The sequence below is a fragment of the Podarcis filfolensis genome, assembly GCF_964270895.1.
Source record: "Podarcis filfolensis genome assembly, chromosome: 5".
Taxonomy (NCBI): domain Eukaryota; kingdom Metazoa; phylum Chordata; class Lepidosauria; order Squamata; family Lacertidae; genus Podarcis; species Podarcis filfolensis.
In genome coordinates this window covers 54,936,371-54,960,981 of record NC_139608.1, presented here as the reverse complement: position 1 = coordinate 54,960,981, position 24,611 = coordinate 54,936,371, and the positions used below count along the sequence as shown (strand labels likewise).

General features: G+C 43.0%; 1 protein-coding gene across 4 annotated transcripts in view; it reads left to right on the top strand.

Moving 5' to 3' along the window:
* Positions 1-15,373: 15,373 nt before the first annotated feature.
* The window catches only part of CHST15 (carbohydrate sulfotransferase 15), a 78,218-nt gene continuing 68,980 nt past the window's right edge, over positions 15,374-24,611 (top strand). For 2 of the 4 annotated variants that reach the window (XR_014548920.1, XM_083616978.1), the window contains exon 1: positions 15,374-16,354. The gene's annotated coding sequence lies outside the window, so the exon portion shown is untranslated. Of the gene's footprint in view, positions 16,544-16,713; positions 16,897-24,611 lie in introns of those variants that run through there. The other 2 variants (XM_083616980.1, XM_083616979.1) reach the window with 2 other exon arrangements.

The following is a 24,611-nucleotide window of genomic DNA, read 5'->3' as shown; positions in this document are numbered from 1 at the left end:
CTCCCAATCTGAAGCCAACTTCAGCTGCTTTACATGATTAAATGAAAGCCCTCTGTAAACATGGAACTACATGCCCTTACTCCACAAACATAACAAGGAGGGTAGGGCAAGTAGTTGGCTGGTGTGATTCCTACTTGCCCTACCCGGTTTTTGCTGCCTGGGGGGCAGAGCAGGTAGGGGAGGTGGAAATAAAGTGTGCAACAAAAGTGTTTATGCTTTATGTGCAAGCAAAAGAAACTGTCTATGATGTTTTACTAAATTTCATTCATGCACAGTGCAAAAGATAGGTAGTGATACACAGCTCCCGATCACCGATGGGTGGAAATCACAGGGAAGCACAATTCAGCAAAATATCAGGAGAAACTTCCTAACTGCAAGAGCTGTTTGAATAGAGCAGAGTAAAGAAATGGGGGACCCTCCTTTGCTGGAGGCGTTTAAGCAAATGCTGTATCTCCATCTCTCAAGGATGTTGTAGCTGCACCCTGCACTGCTCATCTTGCCCTGAGCACGTGACTGGAATAGATGGTCTCCAAGTTCTGTGTTTCTGTGATGGACTTAGCAAGGCAGACAAACCCGTTTCATTCTGTTAAATCCCTTGCAAGTTTTCCCGTTGGAAGTGCAGGAAAACACCTGTTTGGGAAACCATTCAAAGCCACTGCAAACAGCCTTTTGAAAAAGCAAGGGCTGTGCTGTTGAACATGCAGCATTTACAAAAGGTCACTCCACCCTCACACGTGTGCTGCTGGAAAATTGGCAGCGTAATTTTCCCCCCAGACTGTTTTTGAGATTGCCATGCTCACTTGGCCAAAGGAAAGTTGCTGCATGTAAAGGGTTCAGCAGACAGACAAACAAAACCCATTGCTTTATTCAGACCGCTTCTCTCTGATTAACAGCAACAAAATATAAAATGTTTTTGGCTGAACCATCTGTAGGACTTGTTCATACTAGAAACCACCTTGGGGCAAGGAGGGGTCAAGAATCTGAGCTGGTTTCCTCTGCCTTTGTAACACCATCCTGTTCCCAAAGCTTCAGCAAGAGACTGCAGCACCCTTCCTCCTTCCAGGCTTTTGGAGAAAATGTCTCTCAATGTACATGTGGCTGGCCAGGGTCCACAAATGGCTCACATCTAGGTGCTTTAAGAAAAGAGCCTCGGCATCAGACAGGCTAGGCTTCTTCTTCACTGGTCCTGTAAGTACCATTTCTGGACAGTGATGGAAGAATAGATCCTTAGGCTTTCATATGCTCCCCCCTTTATTTTTTAACAGACAGTCTTGATGTTCTCATAATTGTCCTTGGCCATCACTATTCTTACTTTGGATGTGGAGTTTGGAGGTGCCTTTAAAAGAAATGGCTATTTCCCCCCCAGATCTTAGCCACCTCTCCCGGATCTACAAAAGTAGAATCTAGGTTGATGCCCAGACAAGTGAGTTCTCCATTACCACACTGCTTCAGGAAGTTGCGGAAGACCTGGCTTTTTAAAAAAAGGCTGTTGTAATAATAATAATAATAATAATAATAATAATAATAATAATAATAATAATAATTTATTATTTATACCCCGCCCATCTGGCTGGGTTTCCCCAGCTACTCTGGGTGGCTTCCAACAAAATATTAAAATACAATAGTCCTTCAGATATTAAAAGCTTCCCTAAACAGGGCTGCCTTCAGATGTCTTCTAAAAGTCTGGTAGTTGTTTTTTCCTTTGACATCTGGTGGGAGGGTGTTCCACAGGGAGGGCACCACTACTGAGAAGGCCCTCTGCCTGGTTCCCTTTAGCTTCGCTTCTCGCAGTGAGGGAACTGTTGGTTTATATTTTTGTTGGCTCAGGGCCAACTTTGCTTCTCATGTAGGATATTATGAACTTATTAATCTGAATGCATATTGGGGTGGGGGGTTTTGTGTGGAAGCAATTCACTTTAGCAGAGCTCTTCTTTAGCTTGCCAGGAGATGGGTTGCTTTTGCTTAGCAGGAGGGGCGAGCATGTCAACATGATGCAGGAGCACTCAGTCGGTTCCACCAATGTGTTTGCACCATGCAGAGCTCTTCGCTTCTCCTCCTCTTTCCAGTAAGCAATAAATATCCAACGACTGGGATGCTAGTGTAGTGGGTCTGCCCCAACCCACAAACCACTTCTAGTTTTTGTTTTTAAGGAATTTTATTCATTTTAGTCTGTCTAGTCACCTTGATTCGTGGGACAAAAAAAGCTTCAAAATAATAAATGAATAAGCAAAAAAAGGCCAGAGGAAGACAATAGAATGAAATAGAGTCTTTCTCCTTTTTTCTAGTGCTGAGCAAGAGTCCTGCAAGTAAGCACCCTGAACATTCTGTGGTGCAATGGGCCAGTGTGTCTGGCTGTTAACAAGAAGGTTGATGGTTCGAGCCCACCTAGGGACAGCTGTGGGTAGAATTCCTGCATTACAGGGGTTGGACTTGGGTTCCCTTCCAACGCTACAATTCTATGATTCTATGTCTGAATGGAGGTCTCTGGCTATTACAAAACATTCCATGTATTAGTCAGGAAATCCTTCACAACCATTGCTTCTGGTTCTTGGACTAATGCTACATCTAGGGACAATGTAATAATCATACATTGCATAGCAACTACTCCTTCTGCTGGTGCCCAGAGTGATCCTAACTGACACAAAGCAGCTGAGCAAGAGTTTGGCTCATTACATTCATCCAATGGAATTAGCATCCAATGGAATTAGCACATCTGCTTCAGGAGGGCTGCTGATATGTCATGTTGCCACCACTGAACATCTGGAATGGGTTTTCTTGAACCTTGAGGAATGCAGCTTTGCCCTGGCAGGCATCTGGCTGGCCATAGTTGCAGGAAGAGTACTGTACCAACCAGATGGAGCTCAAGCAATGCATTTCTCAGTCTTACCATCCTGAATATGCAACCACAAAATTTCTATCTGCCTGTGTTGATTTGGTGCCAATTGTAGCTCCGTATAGTAACTATCGATATTCCTTCAGATGGTCATTCTCAATTTCTTTGGGATATTTCTTAAGAAGTAAGTAAGGGTGCTTCCAGAAATCTCACAAGTGGGTTTTTGGCAACAAGATGAATGTTTCACAACATTTAAATGCCATTTGGTTGTAATGAAACCCACTGTTAGCTTCACAGGAGAAAACATATCGTTTCCTTTTATGTTTCCACCTGCAGAAATAACAGAGAGCACCTGTGTTGTATACGTGTTGCTAGAGAGAGCTGGGTTCAAATCCCCACTCAGACATGATCTTTGGCCAGTCATGTTCTCTCGGCTTAACCTTTTGAAAGGTTAAAATGGAGGCGAGAAGAGCCAGTACATTAAGCTCTGTATTAAGCAGTCAGTTATGATAATGTGATGAATCTTAAACAGATAATTTTTCCTTGATTGACTGACAATTCTATGGTCCTGGATCACGGCCACTGCCGGTATAAGTCTATGCACTTAAGTCTGTAATGATGCCATCAGCACATAATAATTAGAATCACTTAAATCAGATTTAAAACTGAGATTAAAAAAAGAAAAGAATGGGCTTTTCTATTAATGAAGTTATTAAGGCTCCTATCTCTTCACTTGCACATTAAATTTTTGTTTTTAATAGTATTTTATGCCATTGAAAAAGGAGTGTGCAGTGTTCCTTAATATAAGCGGAGCCCTTAAATCTCTACAGCATTTATGCCATCTTTATCACTTTGAAGCTTTCTGGATCAATTCCCACTGACTCTATAATTCTAAAACACTGATAAAATTCTAATAATTAATTAAAGGTCTCTTGAAAATAATGCTCCCTGTCTATAGTGATGTGATGAGATTATGTCAAGTATGTCTTATTTTACTCTGGGAACTTTATTGCCTGCAAGAGACAGACAAATTGAAGTGAATTCATGGAGCAGCAATAAAAATGATTTAGGGTCTGAGGACAGTGGTTTATGAGAAAAGATTAGAAAGGGCTAAATATGTATAACTTCTCTCAGTGAGGGCTATGAAAGAAATGATGCTGATCAACAAGTTGTTGAAGGATGTAAACATTATGTCAAAGGAATTATTTAAGCTGCAGGTCTATAGCCCTTTACCTGGGAACAATGGGACTGACTTCTGAGTAGTCGTGTATAGAGTTGCGGTTTTAGTGTCATTGTTATGAATAAGGAATAAAAGCATGAAACTAAGCACCATATCATGGAAAGTGAAAGCCCTTTAAAAACAAGTGATGGATTTCATATTGGATTTTCCTTGTTGCGTTTTGCCTCAGCCTTTGTTTAGAACAAACTTGCACAGAGTTTGGATTGAATATCTAGGCTCCAGGATTCAGTCCAGAATTTACGAGCCTACAAATGTAATTCCCAAGGGCAATTTTGTAAGGGAAAAATCTGGTTTTTAAGATTTAAAACATTTCCACTGAAAGAAGGCTAGTAACCTGTCTGGAGTTTGCTTATTACATTTCTCCCTGAGTGAGGCATAAGTAGTGGGCATAATTTGCCTCAGTGCTGTGTAACTGTACTGAGAGAAGGAAAGATAGACAGGAATTCCCTTTCTTTCAATTTTTGTAGCACCAAAACGTACGTAGGTCTTGGACTGCTTCCAATATATTAACAATTTTCATTCACGGCAAGTTATTTCCTTGGTGTACATCATAGCATTTGAAAGGCTCTTAGGCTCCATTTTGGCTTGTAAATGAGACATGGGTAGGCTGAGGCACCTGAGGGATTCTCACTTTGCTCATTTCTGCTCCACAAATAAATCTGAGATATGAATCCTTTGGTTGTTATTTTCTTTTCAGAAGAAAAACAATCTCTCTCTGTCCCTTTCTCGCTGTCTCTCGGTCTCTCTTGTGCTAGATTTGTTAGCCATCATTCAGTGTGATGAAAATTTGGTTTAAAGGTGGGATACTCTCCTTTCCTGAAGCATATTAGTATGCTTGTGTCTGTGGACAAACAACCTAATGAGAGTTCTCCAAGAATACAGATCGAAATAGTTGAATCTACATTTTTTTTTTTTTTACTATGCTAATCACTTATCCCTTGGCAACTTAATTCACATAAGATAATTAATCTGAAATGTGTAATTTTGAAAACACCCTCCGGCAGCCTAATCATACAGAGCAGGCTTCATCAGCTAGATGCCTTCCAGATGTTTTGGACTACAACTGCCATTGGCCCCAGTCAGCAGTGACTGGGACTGATAAGAGTTGGAGTCTGACTTCAAAATATGTGATGGGCACCAGGTTGGTGAAGGCTGATATTAATTTACAGGTTGCAAGAAAGTGAATGGCATGTGCTGCTGCAGCTGCTAGTAAACTTGGCTCTAATCACTTAATGTCACCACTGGCTGATGCAGATGTGTGTTGGTCTCAGATCAGACTGATAGCATCTATCCTCTGCTATCTTTCCCCTACTCTGAGGTGGAGGTGCCTCTCTAAAGTGCCCTTGCATGGCATCACTGTGGTCCATTTGGACAAGGAGCCACTTTCAGATGCTTGATGCTAGTCTGAGTACTGCAATGCTGCACTGAGTGTTATAGTATTGTGTTGGCAAGTCATACATATTTTTATATTGGTCCACTATTGTCAGGATTATATTATTGCAATGCTTTGTCAGTCCCACAGTTCCTAGCACCAACAAATTGGACACAGACTGCTATGCAAAGCCACAATCAGGGCCAAGTTATTGTGATGCTAAACATATTTGCTGATGTGGATTTTTGTTTATTCAGTTGCTAATAGCAGAAAAGTGTGTGTTTGTGTATCAGGAATGTGACCTGCTGAGAGAGGATGTTCAACTCTCTTTCCCTGCCATTCTTATGTTAAAGATGCCTCCGTGATTGTTACTAGCAATTAAAAAACAAAAGTTGCTACTCAAATGAAAAGTTTAGTGGCATGCCTAGTTTATTTATATTTATTTCATAGAAATTTTACGCCACTTGTTTGTACAAAAACCTCAAAGTGGTTTACAAAAAAAGATAAAATTGTCAATTTAAAAAATGACAATAATTTAAGGCCAAGGCATGCAGAAAATCATCAGCTGCCTCCATGGTAATTCAATCACAAATCTGTAATAAGTAGAATGTGGTGTTTTGGGTTTCTTTCAGGATTTAATGCAACATCTATCAAGGTTCATGACCTTTGCATGCATGTGTGCATGAACATGTAGATGTGCATTCTTTACTCTCAAGAAGCAGACACAGAACAGGTTGCTACATATTGTAGAGGTTTCTTTGAGCACAAAAAATGATAAGTATAGTAAGTATAATGAGAAAATACAATAAAGCAATGCTTAATTTAGCAATCATTGGCATTTAGCAATCAATTCAAACTATGGCTCAACTTTAGTCACTTGTGTTACAGAAAAGGCTGATTCATGAGACTTTACTCCTTGGAACATTTTAACAGATTATGAAACATTTTTCAATTGCTGTACAGCAGCAGAGACATATTGCAAACTGATTATTGTTTTGCCCTTTTTAAGAAGGATTTCATTAGTTTGCCTTAAGAATCTATGGTAGTGCAAGGATTCTATGGAGTTCTCTGGCTCCTGTTAATTTGTTTAAATGTTAAAAGCATACTTATTCACTGAAATATTCTCACATTGGTATCTCTCCTCTGTCTTTTCACGCCTCTCCTTTTCTTGAGTGTCTCTTGTTTCAAACTGTAAGTCTGAGAAAAAATTCTTAAATTTTGTTTCATTTTCCAGTACCTTGTTAATCTATGAACTTCAGAAATAACAAATAGTAATTAACATTATTACTCACATATTTGCTGTGAGTCCTGGGAGACCTATTCCTTGCCTTGCTGGCCTTTTCCCACCTGGCTGTGGGTGGTGGGACCCTAACCAACTCCAGCTACAAAAGCTGAGGCTACTTTGGTTGAGGTATTGTTTAGGGTTTCTTTGTATATTGATTTTTAGATCATAGAACGATTTATGTGGAAATTGATTATGGTTGTGTACTTTTTGATGTGTTTTATTTATTGTTTAAGACTACTTTTGTTATGCTTGCAATTATGTAAATTGTCTCATGTTGTGAGTCACCTTGAGCATGCTTTGATATATGGGAAGGCAGCATACTGTACATACAAATGAAATGTTGATGGTCATACTAATAATTAGTACACTGCTGATACCAATGTGTACACTGGGTGTTTTAGATGAGAGTTGCAAAAGGTGGCTCCTCTCTTAAGTGGATTTCTTACTAGTAAGTAATTTAAATTAAAGAGTCACTAGCTGCACTGGGATTATTGTATCCTGGTTTAATAAACTGAGATATGGATGATACTTTTGTCCATGTGCTCAACCCTTAAACTTCTCCCTTTCATTCAAGCTGGCAAACAAACCAGGGGTGAATCCACAGTGGTCGGTTATAACGTTAAAATGCATTATAAAAATGTGACATCAGAGGCACTGCACAGCAGTGATTCGTCGGCATGGGAAATTGCTTTGAGAGCTATATAACTTTTTTAAAATAGCCTTTAATAGCGTTTTTACAAATCAGTGTAGATCTAGCCCAGGAACCCTTTAATTAACTCTAGTTTCCTATTTCACTGAAACTGATTAACGACTTTAGAGCATGCCAGTATAAACCAGCTGCAAACTGCTTTAACATCCTAGTTCATTCTGTGGTTTTTAATTATTGCTTCTCCACTGGTTTGCCTGCTTACATGAAGGGAGGAGCAAAGGTGTTGTATGCATGGACAAAAGGATTATTAGGCAGGGAGATGATCATTCACTCTCCTGCTATGGTGTAGTGGTTAGAATGTTGGATTAGGATTGGGAAACCAAGGTTCAACTCTTTACTCAGCCATGAAGCTCTCAGACTAAACCACCTAACAGGGGTGTTGAGAGGAAAAAGTGTAGGTTTGTGTTTGGGGCAGGGGGAGGAAGGAGAATAATTGATGCTGCTTTGTGCTGTTTGGAGGAAGAAAGTAATATAGCTAGCAAAACAGAATTAAATACATGTTCCCAGGATTGGTACCAACAACCTTAAGTGGTATTACATATTTTGCTCCAATATGATTTAGGGAAAATAGACTTTATATCATCATTATTTTTTAAAAAATAAATCAGAAAGTGTGTGCTAAAATATGTGTACATAACTTGCTTTCTAAAGAAGAATCATGTTCATGATTTATTCTGTGATGCACACCCTTCTTTTGAAGAGGCAACATATCTAATTCAAAGCAGGAACAGAAAAAAATGTAAGTTTTTCAAATTACAGGTTTAATTAGTGTCGCAGTCAGGTGTTTTACTGAGAGACAAGAAACTCGACTACACAGTTGAAAATAAACGTTTTAAATGTGTTGTGAAATGCCATATACAAATGTGAAACTAGATGGTGAAAGTGAGCTATGCCAAATTCAATATATTTTTCAAAATGTTTTTTTAAAAAAGCATTTTCACAGCTTTTTAAAATATGTGTGTAGATTCCACCCAAGTACACTTAAAATCCACTGTGGTAAATGTGAATTTGATCCTGCCATTTAAACCTTTTTTTAAACCATGAGAGTAGGTGGCAGCTACTTTTCAAACAAAGTTCGTCTGATCTTGATCCACCCAGAACTATACATAACCAGAGGAGGACGAAAGCTGAATTTGTGGGAGTTGCAGTTATTGCAAATGATTCTTTTAAGCAAAACACTAACTTAAAATGTTGATTCTTAGATAAATGCTATAATAGGAAACAAAGCAGTGATATTATCAGTGTTGTACAGTGCACAGCATTTTATGAGATGGGATGAAAAAGTTCAGGTTTCAAATCCATACCCATCTCTGCAGCTCAGTGACTGAGCTTGGGCAATCTCTCAGCCAACTCACTCTCAGTTGTTTGTGAGGATATATAAATTTGATGATGTATTTTACATGCTATCGAGCATTTTGTCCCGTTTGTGGTGGTAGCAAAACAACATTGAAGGGAGGAACCCACTTCTGCCACCAGTACCTGGTAATCTCCACCCCATGACTGAAACTCATTTTGCCCTGCGTCCTGGAAAAAGGTTTCTGAAATGTTTCTGCAGATTTGCGTGTCGAGGTCCCCAGGTCCACCCCAATAACTCACACATCACACAGAAATTTTTGTTTAAGATTTTTGGCATAATTTTGGCCACAACTTTATTAAAATACAAATTTTGTGAGTGGTTGCTTAGGCATTGGTTGCGACTATCTGCCCCCACCATGGGGGACAGACTGACATACTGCACGATGCGAAAGTCAGAATAGGGGAATACACTTGGGGGTAGCAACGGAGCAGGGAACCTGCCCTCACCCCAAATGCAACCAGGAGCTCATTGTTATGGCCCGAGCCCCTTTGACAGAGTGGACAAGCAATAGTTAGCCCCCAATTCCTTTAATGGAATCCCTTGCAGCAGCAGCATTAGAGGGGCAGGCACTCAACCTACCAAGGGCAGGCACTCAACCACTTCCCGTCAACCAACCAAACCATAAACCAATGCCTAACCGCGAACCTTACAAGTTGTGACGATTTGCTACGCAGTAGGTAAAAACCAAATGGCCCCAGCCAATCAGCCAGATGGACAAAATTCCTACCAGGCCCCCACTCCAAAGCAGACGACCCCATGACAGGCATAGCAAGGTCAAAGCGAACAACCCTATTCTAGGGAGGGAGGGATGGGCAATCCAATGCATGGGCGAAAAGAGGAAGCCCTAGCCTCGTGCAAGGAGTTTTAGTATTTCTGGCTGTCAATCAATAAATGGCAACATTAACTTCTTCCCAACAACAAGGGAAGCCCCAATCGCACCAGTGGCCAACGATCAATAAGCCCGCCCCCTAACTTTGGAGTGTCCTGGCGGCCCCCACCGCAACACGTGCTCTCCATGAAGGAGAACACGCTTTACCACCTGGCAAAGGGGATGGTGATTTTGGGAGGGGCAAGAGGAAAACAATGAGGAAGAGATGAGGGGATGGGAAGAATGAAGCTATGGGGAAGAAGATTTCCAGGTTTGCGCAGAGCAGCAAGGACCTGGATGGAATAGTAGGATGAATGCTGTGAAAAACAGAGCGACTAGTGTCTGAGCAGAAAGAGTTATTGCGAGAAATGACAAGAGAGAATCGGGAGCACTTCAATCATTCATTCTGCTCTGCTTCCATAGCTGCCTCCCTCCCATACAGTTCCGCTGTATTCTTTTACAGTCACTTCCTGGGATCTGTGAATGATTATAGGGTTTATTTCCACATTGGCATTGCTGCCTCATTCATTTCTTTCAACGGCATTCCATGGCACTAATTCCATCATGCATCAAATTCGTATTGGACATTTGTAAAGCATCAGCTTCTTTCCTCTAAACCTGCAGAGAGAGAGGAATGGAAATGTGTGCAAATGAAATATATAAGGAAAGCAGGGAGTGATGGTGGTTAGGAAAGGAAGCTGAAAGTGCCTACTGGCCCCGTCCTCACCCCAGCCTGCAGAGAAACAGGACTGGAGCTGAAAAACCAATGCAAAGTGTTGCTACATGGAGCCAGGGCAATATGTGAGATGGTTGAGTACTTTTATCAATCACTTGATGTGCAAATTTAGGCAGGAGTCCTCACATTCTCTGTGAGCAAAATGGTAAGAGTTTTAAACTCTTTGCTGCAGCAATGGGTTTTTAAAAAAGAAAATATGCTAGAATTTGTAAAATGCCTTTTTATGCATACCATTGCAGAAATAGTTATAATGGAGCTGGGCCGCACAATTCCTCTTGTTCTCGCCTCCTATGTAGAGTGAACTAATGTTAGTCAGACTTGTGAATTGCATAAAGAGAAGCCTTAGGAGCCTTCAATGGAGCCAGCTGTTTCCATCAAGATTTCTGGGTTGCTTTGAAAGTCTGCTTCCCTACCCACTCTATCCTATGGCTATCGAGAAGTATATTTATCTCTATATCTCAGTGCTGCATTATATCCATTACAGCCCTCTTTAGGCATCTTTCAGAAGTGTGTTAAAGCATGATGGGGATGTGGGGGTGTGTGCCAGCCCCATCCCAGCATTCTGGTCCCATCCATTTCATCCCTGAACTTTCTGCATTGCCCCAAAAAATCTGAAGGTATCTTCTACCTGGATTCAAGTGAGTGTGCTTAGGTCCTTCTAGTGATCAGGAACTCTGCATTATCAGGGGTGATTCTAAGCATGTTTGGCTACCATACAAAGAATCGCCCTTCAGACGTTCCTACCCAACATGCAAAGGAACCAGCAGGAACAGAAACACTGGCCATGGGCTGCTATATGCAGCCTTGCACTCCGAGACTCTATATTCTCACACGCTTATGAAGAACACGTAAAGAAGGCTCAGGATTCCTTGAATTACAGAAAAGATATTTTGGCCTTTTCCTGAAACAAGATCCCATAGATTGGGAGTAAGCCCCATTGAACTTAGTGGGACTACTTTTGAGTGGACACAGTATAGGATTGCACTGTTGGCAAGGCTGAAACATATGTTCTCTGATTAACAGTGATTTGCTTTGTTCTAAGGAGCAAAAGACTCAGACTGGTAGGCTACAACTTGAGCATGTGACACAATCGACTTTTATTGTGCTTTGCTTTCCACTGAACTGCTGCTTTTTGAAGAAATGTTAGACTGCTTTGTTTTGAGTGATCTCTAATGCCAGAGGTTAAGTTTGTGGTGTTCTGTTATGTGTATAGTTATTTGTTAATAGATCTTATTTGATAAACACTGTGGTTTTCAAATTATGGTCTGGTAGATCCTGAATTTCCTTGAAAGCGTATTGGAGTTATTTGTAGTGCTTGAAATTCCCAAGGTGCCAGGCACATTTTGCAACTGGTGCAGGTCCAGCAGAAAATGTTATTTATTTCATTTGTATCCCACCTTTTTCTCCAAGGAGTACATGGTTCACCCCTCTCCTCAGTTAATGCCTACAATGACCTTGTGAGATAGATTAAGAGGCTGTGATTGGCCCAAGGTCACCTAGTGAGCTTCATGACTGAATGGGGATTTGAACCGTGATCTCCCAGGACCTAGACTGACACTCTAACCACTACGCCACACTGGCTGCCTAGAGTACTTCTGCTGTGGGGCTATATAATTTAAGTAGGTAGGTAGGTAGGTAGGTAAGTAAGTAAGTAAGTAAGTAAGTAAGTAAGTAAATAAAGGGGGAACAAAATGTCACTTAGAGAAGGATCTAAAATATTTTCCTTGAAGCTTGAATTTGTTTTTATTCTGGTTTGTTTTATTTGCTGTTTCAGTGTGTTGTGAACTGCTTTGAGTCCCCCCCCCCCATTAAAATATAAAGTGGTATAGAAATGAATCGAATAATAAAAATAAGAATAAGAAGAAATTCTACTGCAAAATGAAATAGCACCTAGACATTCCATTGTGACGACAGTAACCTAGCTCTAAGGTCCCATTTGGCAATTAGCTTATACACCTGAGTTTCTAACACTGGTTCATTGGTGGTGGACATGCTTCCTTGAAAGAAGCTGCAGGGGAGTGTTGAGCTGATACTCTCAGCTGATGAGTGGCAAACAGTTGACAGTTGAGTTGCTGCTCTTTACTAGGAAAGAGTGGGAAGCAGTACCGACTCATATGTTGGGAGGATGTGAGTGCCCAGGGGTTCTTCAGCAGTAGTATTGGAAAGGGTTTTCAGAAGGTTTACAATTTCAAAACTGGGCCAAGAATTTGGGTAAGGCCCAAAGTTCAAATGGTTAGACAGAAGCATGGAGTGAATAGATGGCCTAATAAAAGCCTTGTGTTGTCTCACTTTCTAGGATCAGATGCTCTTCATAACAAGTACATCCACTTCTGTGCTTTTACTCAATCTTTCATGCTGTTACTGTGCTTTTCAAATTATAAAATGGAATTGATTTTCTTCAGAATGGAGACATCTTGTTTCTTATAAGGATTACATTTGCTTTGCTTTCAAACGGTAATCCCTGAAGCAGGAATTTAAAGCAATGCAAGAAACCACATTTTATGGTATTTGCAGCTGGGAGTCACTGGGACAGAGACATATGTATTCATCAATAAGAAAGTGGTTTATAATCAAAAGATCCCATTGGACTGATGGCTCTGTAGCAAAGGACCTGAGCTGATAAACAGAGGTACACCTGTAAGACAGAAATACTTCCACCTAGTAGAAGATCTGAACTGGGCTTGAAGTGAAGGCCCATGCTGGGTGGGGATTTACACTCCTTGAAAAATTAATCATTTGGGAGTGTTGGAGGATGGCAAAGACCTTTAAAAAAACAAACCCTCAAAAACCCCCGCTGCCATGCTTTTAACATGTGCTACCTGCTGTGGCAACGTATGTATTTTTAAACTGACCCATTTGTTTTATGCTCCTCTCTAGCAGCTGTTTTTAATGATTTAAATGGTGTATTTGTTTTTATCTCATTACTTTTTAATGTGTTTTTGCATTTTTAATATGGAAGCTGCCTTGGGCACTGAAAGGTGGGGTAGAAATTTAATACAATAAAATAAAAGGCAAGGGGTCCATTACGTGACAAACCGGTTGGAAGCCATTGCACTTGATCACCCATATTTTAAATAAACATTTTGCAGATTTCACTTTTCCTACCACTAGGGTAGAGAAACAAGGAAAAAATAGCAAAGGTTTCTGCTTGTTTGAATAGATATGACATGCAAAGGCAGCTTCAGGTGCTCTGAAAGTTATTTTCAAACTGCAAGCACAGGAGAGTAGCATCCAGAATGGTCTATGGATGCTCAATGAAGTTAGTCTGTAAGGCCATAGTTTGGCATGTTGCTTGGTCTTGATGAAGGAGATTTAGTTAGCACAGGGATGTCTATCTTTCTAACTAATTCCTATGCATGTTTCTATGGAAATAAGTCAAACTGGGGCTTATTTTGTAGTTAACCTATTATTGCAGCCTTAGCCATTAAAAATAAATAAATGACATACAAGAAAGCGGTAGGAATTTTCAATTTCCTTTACACACAGTTAAAATTAGTAAACTAATGCTTTAATAAATACTGCTGGAAATAGTGGATGCAGTTTAGAGCAGTCATTGATGTGTGTCTTGGGCTGATTCATCTAAGATCAAGAGTTGGTTGTTATTGAATGACAAATGGCACCTACAACAAAATACTAGAGTGTGAAATACCCTCTTTTCGGGATTCAAGCCACTAACCGCAGCCTCTCCCCAATGTTCTGTGGCCACTTAGCATACTGAGACCTTAATAACATTTGTTAGGGTCTCTCTGTTTGGGGCTTTTTTCTAAGGATATTTCACACTTCTGCAAACCTTGCTGTTCTCTCAGGCCTACTGATTCCTTTGTTTAGTATATGGATCTCAGCCAGTGTACCAGATGGAGCTGGTAGACAGCTGCCCTGGACACAGAGTTAACCTGTGCTTCCATGGACAGCTGTGAATCCAAAATGACTCCTAGGCTGTGCACCTGAACCTTCAGCAGCACATCCATTCAGGACCAGGGAGTCCCCCACACCTGCCAGCCTCCTATCACCCAGAAACAGTACTTCTGTCTTGTTGGGATTCAACCTCAATCCTAGTCTTTTACATCTGTTCAGATGCAAATTCAGATAGAGGGTGACAGGGAAGAAGAAGAAGAAGAAGAAGAAGAAGAAGAAGAAGAAGAAGAAGAGGAAGAGTTTGGATTTGATATCCTGTTTTATCACTACCCGAAGGAGTCTCAAAGCGGCTAACATTCTCCTTCCCCTTCCTTCCCCACAACAAACACTCTGTGAGGTGAGTGGAGCTGAGAGACTTTTTGTTTTTCAATATGGGGGCAAAGTAATATTGAATCACTCAATTAATGAATTGTTAAAGAGGGCTAATCATCAAGAAACTCTGCTACTAAATCAACAGCTCTAACTGAAACGAGTGTAATTTGGAGAAAAGGCAGTTCTCAGATGAACTTTCTTTTATTTGTTGAGTAAAGATAACATCTGAATGGATTTTCAGGTTTTGCTTCCAAAATGTGCACTCAGTTTTAAGTTTTCTCACACCCTGGAAACTTGACAAAGCCAGGCATCTTCCAGAAGCAGTGTAAGACATTTCAGTCCAAACTTTTGGTGGTTCAGAGGAGAGAGGCAGAGCCAGAGAATTCAGGAATTGCTGTATTACCATCCCAAGCCCATGGGATGGGGCTGGCCATACCTTTGGTTGAACTAAAACAAACAAACAAAAAAGTGTTCCTTTTTCTGTTCTTTGCACTGCACAACCTAAGATACCTTGTACCCCATTGCATTTCCTGCACAACTGCCAAATGCACCGAACAAGCATTTCTACACAAATAATTCGCCTGCACGCTGCATTTAGATCATTGCATATGACAGCAGCACACTTAGGTGATTTTTGTTGTTGCCTGGCCGTTCAGCAACATCTTATACACATGTGATAGTGCAGGCATGGGTTGCATGCCAATTCCGACTTTTCAGTAAGGATCTTGTGACAGGTGAAGCAGCCTTCAGATCTGCTCTCCTCAGGCAAAGATAACGAAACCTCTTTCAGGATTTTGACATTGCAATCGGTGAGTGGAAGTACTTGAAAAGAAGAAGGGAGGCGGCGGCGGCAGCAGCAGCAGCAGCTTAGGTTACGCGGCGTGTATATCTCCTCGCACACGCGCTGGGAAGAGGTATATGGCGCTGGGAACTCTGGATTGGCCCAGGCTCCCAGCATCTCATCTCCGTAGGGAGAAACGTGCCTTTGCTTTTCTTCCTCAGAGCCTGGTCTTCGGCGCCTCGAGTAAGGGTCCAAGCTAGCCTCTCCTCTCCTTCCCTTCGCGGCGGCGCTGTGGCGAGGGTGCCACCCCTGGGTTGGGCAGCTGCGGCTGCTGCTACTGCTGCCCCGAAGAGCGCCAAGGAACTTTAATCAAACTTCTTTATTTTTAGCCTCGCGGAGACTCACTCGCTCCCCGTCCTCTGGGGACTCGTGAGCGGCGGCCGCGGGCTCGGAAAGTATCAGCCCGCAGCTTTGGGCTGGGCTCTCTTGGCGCTCGGCTCGTGGCACTCGCCGCCGCCGCCGGTAACCGCCTGAAACGCCTTCATTCTTTCAACCCGGAACGAGCGCGAGAGAAGCAGCCCCAGCCGCCGCCGCTTTCCCTGTAACAGCAGGCAATTAGCTTCGCGCCCGTTCGCTGAGGGAAGGCGGCAGGTCCGAGGCACCACGTCTCCCTCCCTCCCTCCCTCCCTCGGGCTCCGGCTCACGCCCCGCCCCTCCTTCCCCTCAGCTGCTGCCCGGCGTGTGGTGCAGAGCGCGGCTTCGCGAACGAACAAGCGGCTGGAGGCGCGACAGCACCGCCGCCAGCCGGAGCCGGGAGGCTTAGGCTGCGCTGCTTGCGAAGCGGAGCGAACTCCTCGACCCTCCTCCTCCTCCTCCTCCTCCCCATCCCGCCGTCCCCTCGTCAGGAAAGTGCGAGGAGGAGAAGAAAGGGGCGAACAAGAGCGAGGTAAGTGGAGGCGAGGCGAGGCGGGGCGCGGGCGGCGAGAGATGCTGGCCGTGGAGGCTCGACGAGGCGACGCTGAGGGGAAAGAAGTTGAGGGGAAGGAGGCCGCGGCACGTGCCGCCCCCCCGCCGCCGGGTCTTGTTTGGGACCCGCATTGGTGAGCGCGCGGCGCCGCCGGGGAAGCGCCCCAAGGTCAGCGGCGGCAGAGCGGGGGCAGCAGGCGAGAGCTCCGGCGTCCGCGCGAACAGGGGCTCCACCCCGGCTCTCGTCTCCACTTTGTGGGAAGAAGTTGTGTGGAGCAAGTCGAGGAGGGGGTGGGGTGCGCAGGAGGGGGGGGGGGCTCGGCCTCAGTGCGCAGGCGTAGGAGCGCCAGACCTGCCCGGGAAGGTGGCAGCGCGCGGTGCCCCTCTGGAGAGCCCGAGGGGCACGGAGGGAAGCGGAGCCAGCCACGGGCGGCTGGGCGTGGGGAAGAGGCGCTGAAGACGCCCGGGGCGCCTTGGGAGTCGTCTCTGCACCCTCCTGGCAGGAGGCGCAGGCTGGCACAGGTGTAGCAACAAAAGGAAACTTGGCCCCTGCTTCTTTGGTTGTACTCTGCCCTCCTTCCCAGGAGCTGAAGGCACTTTGTAGGATCTTAGCCCCTATTTCCCTTCCTCCAGAGCCTTTTCCCATAGGCTGGTTTTTTGAGAGACTGGCTTGCCCAAAGCTACCCAGGAAGCGCAGGAATTTTAACCAGGGTGCCCTCTAACCACTATACCACGCTGACAGTCAACAGGCTAAGGAGATGCAGTAGATGAAATCCTCAGAAATTAAAAGACGTTAGAATAACCGTGCACTCATCCAAACAGGGTTATTGGGGTGCTGTAAGGAACATGGATGAGTTATTTGGGCAGAACTCTGTCATAATGCACTGGCTCTTTCTGCCTTTCTTCTCCTGCCCGCTTAGTGCCATTGATAGTTGTACTCCTGACATCTATTTAGCACCAGCCATATCCAAGGCAGGCTATAGGGCTCTGATAAGTGCTGCCCTCTCTTTGGACTTCCAAGGTATATTAGACCAGTATGATAAGAAGGGACGGGAGCAAAGGAATAATGCATGCACATGGCAAGTTACCAGAAGCACAGTCGTGATTGGGATATTTGTCCTGACACTCACAAATGCTGAGTTGGCGTGCTGCAGGCTTGGCTGCTTGTAGGAGTTCTTTGTACAGGAGTGTGGTGTGGTCGATAGTATTTGTGTAAAATCCTTGGGAAGCATGTAGATTAGGCATTCTGTCAATGCAGTAGCATATATTTAAACAGGATCATATAAGCCCTCGTTGCTTCATAAACCTATATGACTATATTTTACTGCTATATATTAGAACAAGCACGAAACATACTGGAAGCATTTACTTCTTTTTATTGCCTTGAGGGTGTATAGAGATACACACGTTTTTGGATGAAGTTTTGCTAAATCATTCTGGCTTTTGAATGAATGCCAGCTTTTATAAGCCTATCTGAAATAATAATCATTCTAACATATCGTTTGATCTGACAAGTGGTTCTATTATAAGGATATGGAAATATCTGTATGGACCCATTTATATATGAATGCATGTGTGTTTGAGTTGGTGAATGTGTCTATAAGTGGCCTTTATACATTAGCACAGTTTGTGGAGAGCTGTGTTTCTTCACATAGTATCATTCGGTTGCTTGATTAGACTGCTTGCCAAAAAGCTTTCTGCCATGACAATATCGGCCACAGCATCTATAGAGAAGATGATTTGTGGATTCATCTGACACAGAGACACTGGTCAGTCATTGGTTCGTGCTTTCTGCTAGTGGTAGTCAGTGTTCAGCGACAACTTGGTGATGAACTTGAAATGCTTTTAACTTTCCCCTCATTTCCGTCTTCTCCTGTAAAGCAACACATGATAGCAATTTCCTGGGGAAAAAAGCATTGAAAAGTCAGAAAAGCAGGCACAATGTTTTGCATTTGGCATGTGAACCTTTAAAATTTAAGTAGAGTTTTAAAATTGCCCTTCTCACTGCTTCTTAAGTTATTGATAATAACAGTGAGGCGTGCAGTGCATTGTGTCTGTTTCTTAATACACACATCCATTAATTCAGTAGACAGGCTGTGCTACTCAGCATTTACACTCTGTGAAATGAAAGGGGTACTTGATTTTTCTTTTTTAAAGAAAACAATTGCACTTTCAAAATGTTGTGTGTCAGAAAGCAAGGCCTTAGAAGAGTTGCATAATAACTAAGATAATGCAATTTTGTTGCCACCTCGCTGGGTTGCCTGTTGGGCTCAGCACTATAAAACTGCGAATTGCTGATTGGCTAATTCCAGCATTTTTATGGTGATTTGTCAGGAAAGAATTGTGAAATAGCTTGTATCTCAAGTGTGGCTTGGCTGTTCTTCCTGCTGCCACCCTCATTTAACCCAAATCAAGATAGATATGTCTTCCAGGAAAAGTGTTTATGGGGATAAAACTAGTAAATATATTCTGATAACAATGAAATATTCACATCAAACTGATGAACTTAATAGTTGTCTGTTGCTGCTGAAACTGGCTTCAGAGTTCATTAACAAGTTCTTATGTACAGTGGTACCTCTACTTACGAACTTAATTCATTCCGGAGGTCCGTTCTTAACCTGAAACTGTTCTTAACTAGAGGCGTGCTTTCGCTAATGGGGCCTCTTGCTGCCGCTGCGCCACCGGCACACAATTTCTGTTCTCATCCTGGGGCAAAGTTCTCAACTTGAGGTAACTCTTCCAGGTTAGCGGAGTTTGTAACCTGAAGCATTTGTAACCTGAGGCATTTGTAACTCGAGGTACCACTGCAACACAAAAACTTTAAGCATCTAATCACCATTAAATTTCAGCATTGCTATATTGGTGAAAAATGTTTTCATTTTACTATTATGATACTTTGTTCTGTAGACATCTGACCTTTTACATCATAATTATTGGTAGGCTTGAAAGACAAATACTGTTATCTTTAGCAAAGTCATTCTTGAAGTCTTCACATAAAGAATACTGTCACTTATTTCATTTCATAAACCATGGCTTCAATACTTCTTCCAACAATTTCAGATCTAATGTCAGTGAATATCCATTCTGAATTTATATAGCAGTGAGTTATCTTCATTATGTGAAGCATATCTAAGATACTGTATTTTTCGCTCTATAGGACGCACTTTTCCCCCTCCAAAAATGAAGGGGAAATCTGGGTGCGTCCTATGGGGCGAATGCAGGCTTTCGCTGAAGCTTGGAGAGCGAGAGGGGTCGGTGCGCACCGACCCCTCTCACTCTCCAGGCTTCAGGAAGACACCCGCAGCCTAGGCAGCCCTGCGGGAGTTCCCACAGGGCTGTCTAGGCTGCGGATAGTAGCCTGCTTCCCAGAGCGCCGGGCGCGCTGAAAGCAGAGCGCCCGGTGCTTCAGGAACACATCCGCAGCCTAGGCAGCCCTGCGGGAGGTCCCGCAGGGATGTCTAGGCTGCGGATAGCAGCCTGCTTCCCGGAGCGTCGGGCGCCCTGAAAGCAGAGCGCCCGGCGCTTCGGGAATACATCCGCAGCCTAGGCAGCCCTGTGGGAGGTCCCGCAGGGATGTCTAGGCTGCGGATAGCAGCCTGCTTCCTGGAGCGTCGGGCGCTCTGCTTTCAGGGCGCCCGGCGCTTCGGGAACACATCCGCAGCATGGGGAGCCCTGCAGGAGTTCCCCGCAGGGCTCCCCATGCTGCGGATAGCAGCCTGCCGCCCGGCGGGTATGGCGCCCTGAATCAGAGCGCCCCTCGCGCTGGGCAGACATCGGCCAGCCCCACAAGCTCGGGGGACAGCGGGGAGGCGCAGCGCCGCCATCCCGCTGTTCCTCGACCTGGTTCGGTTTCTCCGACCTGCTTTTTTGGGGGGAAATAAAGGAAAAATTTTTTTCCTTTATTTCCGACCCAAAAAACTAGGTGCGTCCTATGGGACGGAGCGTCCTATGGGACGAAAAATACGGTATATATCTCTTGTTTCTGACATATAAAGCCATTGGCAACTTGTAAATCTGGGATAATCAAAGAATGACTCAATTTTGCACATTACTGGTTAGCAATGATTTTTCATGAAGAGTAAATATTTTGGAGAGATGACAGAATGAGATGTGCTTGTTTATTCATTTCTGTAGACAAACATTTCATTCAACAACATTAGTCTTCTGCTTACCGTAATTACGGAGGGGAATTCCTGAAATCACCAGTCACTATAATTACCAGTTTTCATTAAATGTGCTGAATATAATTGCTCAAAACTGGCTGTCTTATGATATCTTAAAAGTTTCAGTTCTACTCTCTGCCACTATCTTACTTTCTCCTACAGTTGGGCACTGAGTCAAAATAGTCATTTGGCTTGTTACAAGCCAAGAGAAGAAAATTAATTTACATGCTGAAAAGAATGCTTTGCTTATATAAAGGTCACTGAACACAACAGTATTTATTGTGCTTGGACCCTGAGGGTATCCTGAAAACCATTCCAGTGTTTATAAATATACTCAACATGGAGCCAAAGTCTAATGTCTGAAGTCAGTAATTGTACAGTTTGGAACAGGGGTAAGGAATTTCAGGCTGGATGTGTGGATAAATGTGCCTCCCACAATCCTTTCTGTCCAGCCTTTGGGACTCCTAGGCCATGCCCCTCTCTCCAGCCCATGGTACTCACTGGCCCTGCTCTTCATTCTCCTTGAGTATTTTTGCCTGACTGTCAAGCATCCTTGAAATGGTGATGTCTCTTTCTTGTCTGGATGGAAGCTGGAGGTCTGTGGGTGTAGGAACCGCTGACTTTTGCATGACTGGAATGTAGTCATGTTCAAAGATGAGAATCACCATTTGTTGCTCTCACCACTTTTGGTTCTGGCCTCCTTCACTTTTGTCTTTGGACCTAGCCACCAATGACATATGGCTCCCGAAAGGTTATCCATGAGAAAATGTGGCCCCAAGGCTGATAAAGGTTCTCCAGCCCTTGTTTAGAAACTGATACAAAATTTAACATCAAAACCAACTTTTTTATACCTTAACTGAAATAAGAATATGGTTAAAACTTTGAATTTGCTTTATAAAATGCTTCCAATTGCAATATAAAATCCTGTAACAGATTTTGTTATCTTTGCCCAACAAGAAGTGACTTAAGGCTAGCAAGTGAGCAAATTAAGAAATTTCAACTATGATATTTCAAGCAGTCAAAGAAAAATATGAAACTGTATAACTCAAAAGCATTATAAATAAAACCTACATTTTAAATATACCTCTTACTTGATAGAAATATGCATTTACAAATAGTTTTAGTTAACTTGACTAATTCTCTTCTGCATGTACTGCTTTTGTTGACATTGGCTTTTGATATAATTGATATATTGATAACTTTGCATTTAGTTCTTTGTTGGGGAAGACAAGAAAGTAACAGAAAATGTGGAAACACTGTGAAAATAATATTCAACATTAGGGTACCGTATTTTTCGCCCCATAGGACGCACCGGCCCATAGGACGCACCAAGTTTTTTGGGGGGGAAATAAAGAAAAAAAATTTATTTCCCCCCCAGGTGCTTGTGGGGCCGGCTGTCCCCGGAGCTTGCGGGGCAGGCAGCGGGGAGAAGGGGAAAAAGTGCGTCCTATAGGGTGAAAAATACGGTAATAGTAGTTTTGAGAAACAAAATATTGGTTGTAGTTTCTGCATTTCAGAGAGCATTTTCCATGTCTACTAATATGTTGATGACATAAAACAGATTAAAATATAAGTAATTGAACTGAGGACAGGAGATTCTGATGAAAACTGCTTATCAAGTTGGTGGGGAACAGTGACCTATTCAGTCTTGCCCGTGTTCCACTTGAAATGTGTATTTTGTGAGAGAATATGCTCAAAATACACATTTAAATGTAATTTTTCATGCTGGCCAAAGGAAAGCTCTCAGATTAATGTGAAAATGGGACAGAGAGGATTTGTGGATGAACACATACAAAAGTGACATGAACTGGAAATAGCTTGATCCATCCACCTCTACTTTCAACACTCAGAAAATACTATATAATTGCTAAGTGGTGTTATAATTATAGAATGCCCAGTAGTTCCAGCTGACGAAAAAAACTGCTTGTTTTGAGGATAGTAGTTCTCAGTTGGCAGCCAAAGGCATCATCATCAAATTCCAAAGCAGCAGTTGTGACAAAACACCAGGGATTGATTATTATTATTTTGGGGGGGGGGAGAGAATTATTTGGAATAATAATTTACTAGCTTCATCCAACATGATTGCAGTGTGCTTTATTGAGGTGATAATGATGCCCCTAGTACCTTTTGGCTGAGCAGATGCTATGCCACAGAATGTTCATATACATTCTGTCTGCTGAGGGAAGTTGTCTGTGACTTCAGGTTTGGCTGAGGAAACCTCATTTCAAAGGACAGGTTGATCTGTTTGGACAAGGCAGGTAGACTGAGTACTAGGAAGCTCAAAAAGAAGAGGTTTTGGAAGAAAGGGAAGGTAGTGGCTGGGAGAAAAAGGGAGTGGTGGCTGGAGGATAGAAGTTCAGCAGGCATTGACATGAAAAATAAGAGCTTGAAGGAAAATATATTACAGTGGTACCTCGGTTTACAGACACTTCAGGTTACAGACTCGTGGCAGTGGGAGGCCCCATTAGCTAAAGTGGTGTCTCAGGTTAAGAACAGTTTCAGGTTAAGAGCGGACCTCCGGAACGAATTAAGTTCTTAGCCTGAGGTACCACTGTACTACTACTACTACTACTACTACTACTACTTACTACTACTATATTTAATTAATTATTTTCTTACCCATCCTCAAACATGAGCTCAGGTTAGGTAAAGGTAGAGGTACCCCTGCCCGTACGGGCCAGTCGTGTCCGACTCTAGGGTTGTGCGCCCATCTCACTTAAGAGGCCGGGGGCCAGTGCTGTCCGGAGACACTTCCGGGTCACGTGGCCAGCATGACGAAGCTGCTCTGGTGAGCCAGCACCAGCGCAGCACACGGAAATGCCGTTTACCTTCCCGCTATAAAGCGGTACCTATTTATCTACTTGCACTTAAGGGTGCTTTCGAACTGCTAGGTGGGCAGGAGCTGGGACCAAACGACGGGAGCTCACCCTGCCGCGAGGATTCGAAACGCCGACCATGCGATTGGCAAGCCCTAGGCGCTGAGGTTTTACCCACAGCGCCACCCGCGTCCCTGAGCTCAGGTTAGAACTATTTTAAAATGCAGTATTAAAACCTAGAGGTTGCCAGAGCATAGGCAACAGACATTAGGCTATCCCTGTTCAGATAGAAGTGCAGCTGAGCCACCAGCCAAGGTCAGTGGAAGGCACTCTACACTATTGAGGTGATCTGAGCCTCATGAGACAGTGATGGTTCCAGAAGAAACACCAAGCTATGTACCTACTCCTTCAGAGGGAGTGTAACCCCATCGGGAGCAGGCCACCTCCTAGCCATTCATTCTAGGGAACCACTCACTAACATTGCTTCAGTCTAGATTGTGCTTCAGTTTATTGGCTCTCATTGTGTTCATTACCAGGGCGACAGATTGGTTCAGCACTCACAAGTAGATCCCCACTTATCTCTCTCTCTTAATATCTTCCCCTGTCTCCATAAATCTTTCCCTCCATTTCTGTTGCTGGGGGGACAGATTACTCCAGTGGACAACCCTTTACTGGCTCCCAAAGAAGTCAATAGGAACCATTGACTTTAGTTTTAGGAGAAAATGTACTGAAGACATCATTTTGAGGAAGACTGAATTTGTACCTCAGGTCTGTGACCTTGGGAAGTGTCAGAAACACTCCCTTCCTACTTGTAAGTGCCCTCAGTTGCATCTCTTTGTGCTTTATCTGAAAAGAGTGACTCCCATTGATTTATGGGCAAGAAAATAACGTTAGATTGGCATACAGACAATTAGTTTGCTATTTTTATATATGTTTAGCTGCATATGTCTAAGTATAATTAGAATCCATCCAGTGAAAACCTACTTATATATTCAGACTAATGACATAATCTCTCTTGCATCTGTGCAGAACCTGTGCATGTTTAGCTCTTACAATTACCCTCCCTTCACCCTAAGGTCCCAGGGCTGATTACAACCTTGAAACACAGTTGTTGTTTTTTAAATGATATTTATTCAGAGTTTCAAAAGTACAAGAAAAAGGACAAAAAAAGAAGAAAAAAAGAAACAAATACATCACAACAACAACAAAAAAAGACAAATCCCTTATTACATCTTTTCATTTGCTTAATTCTTTGACC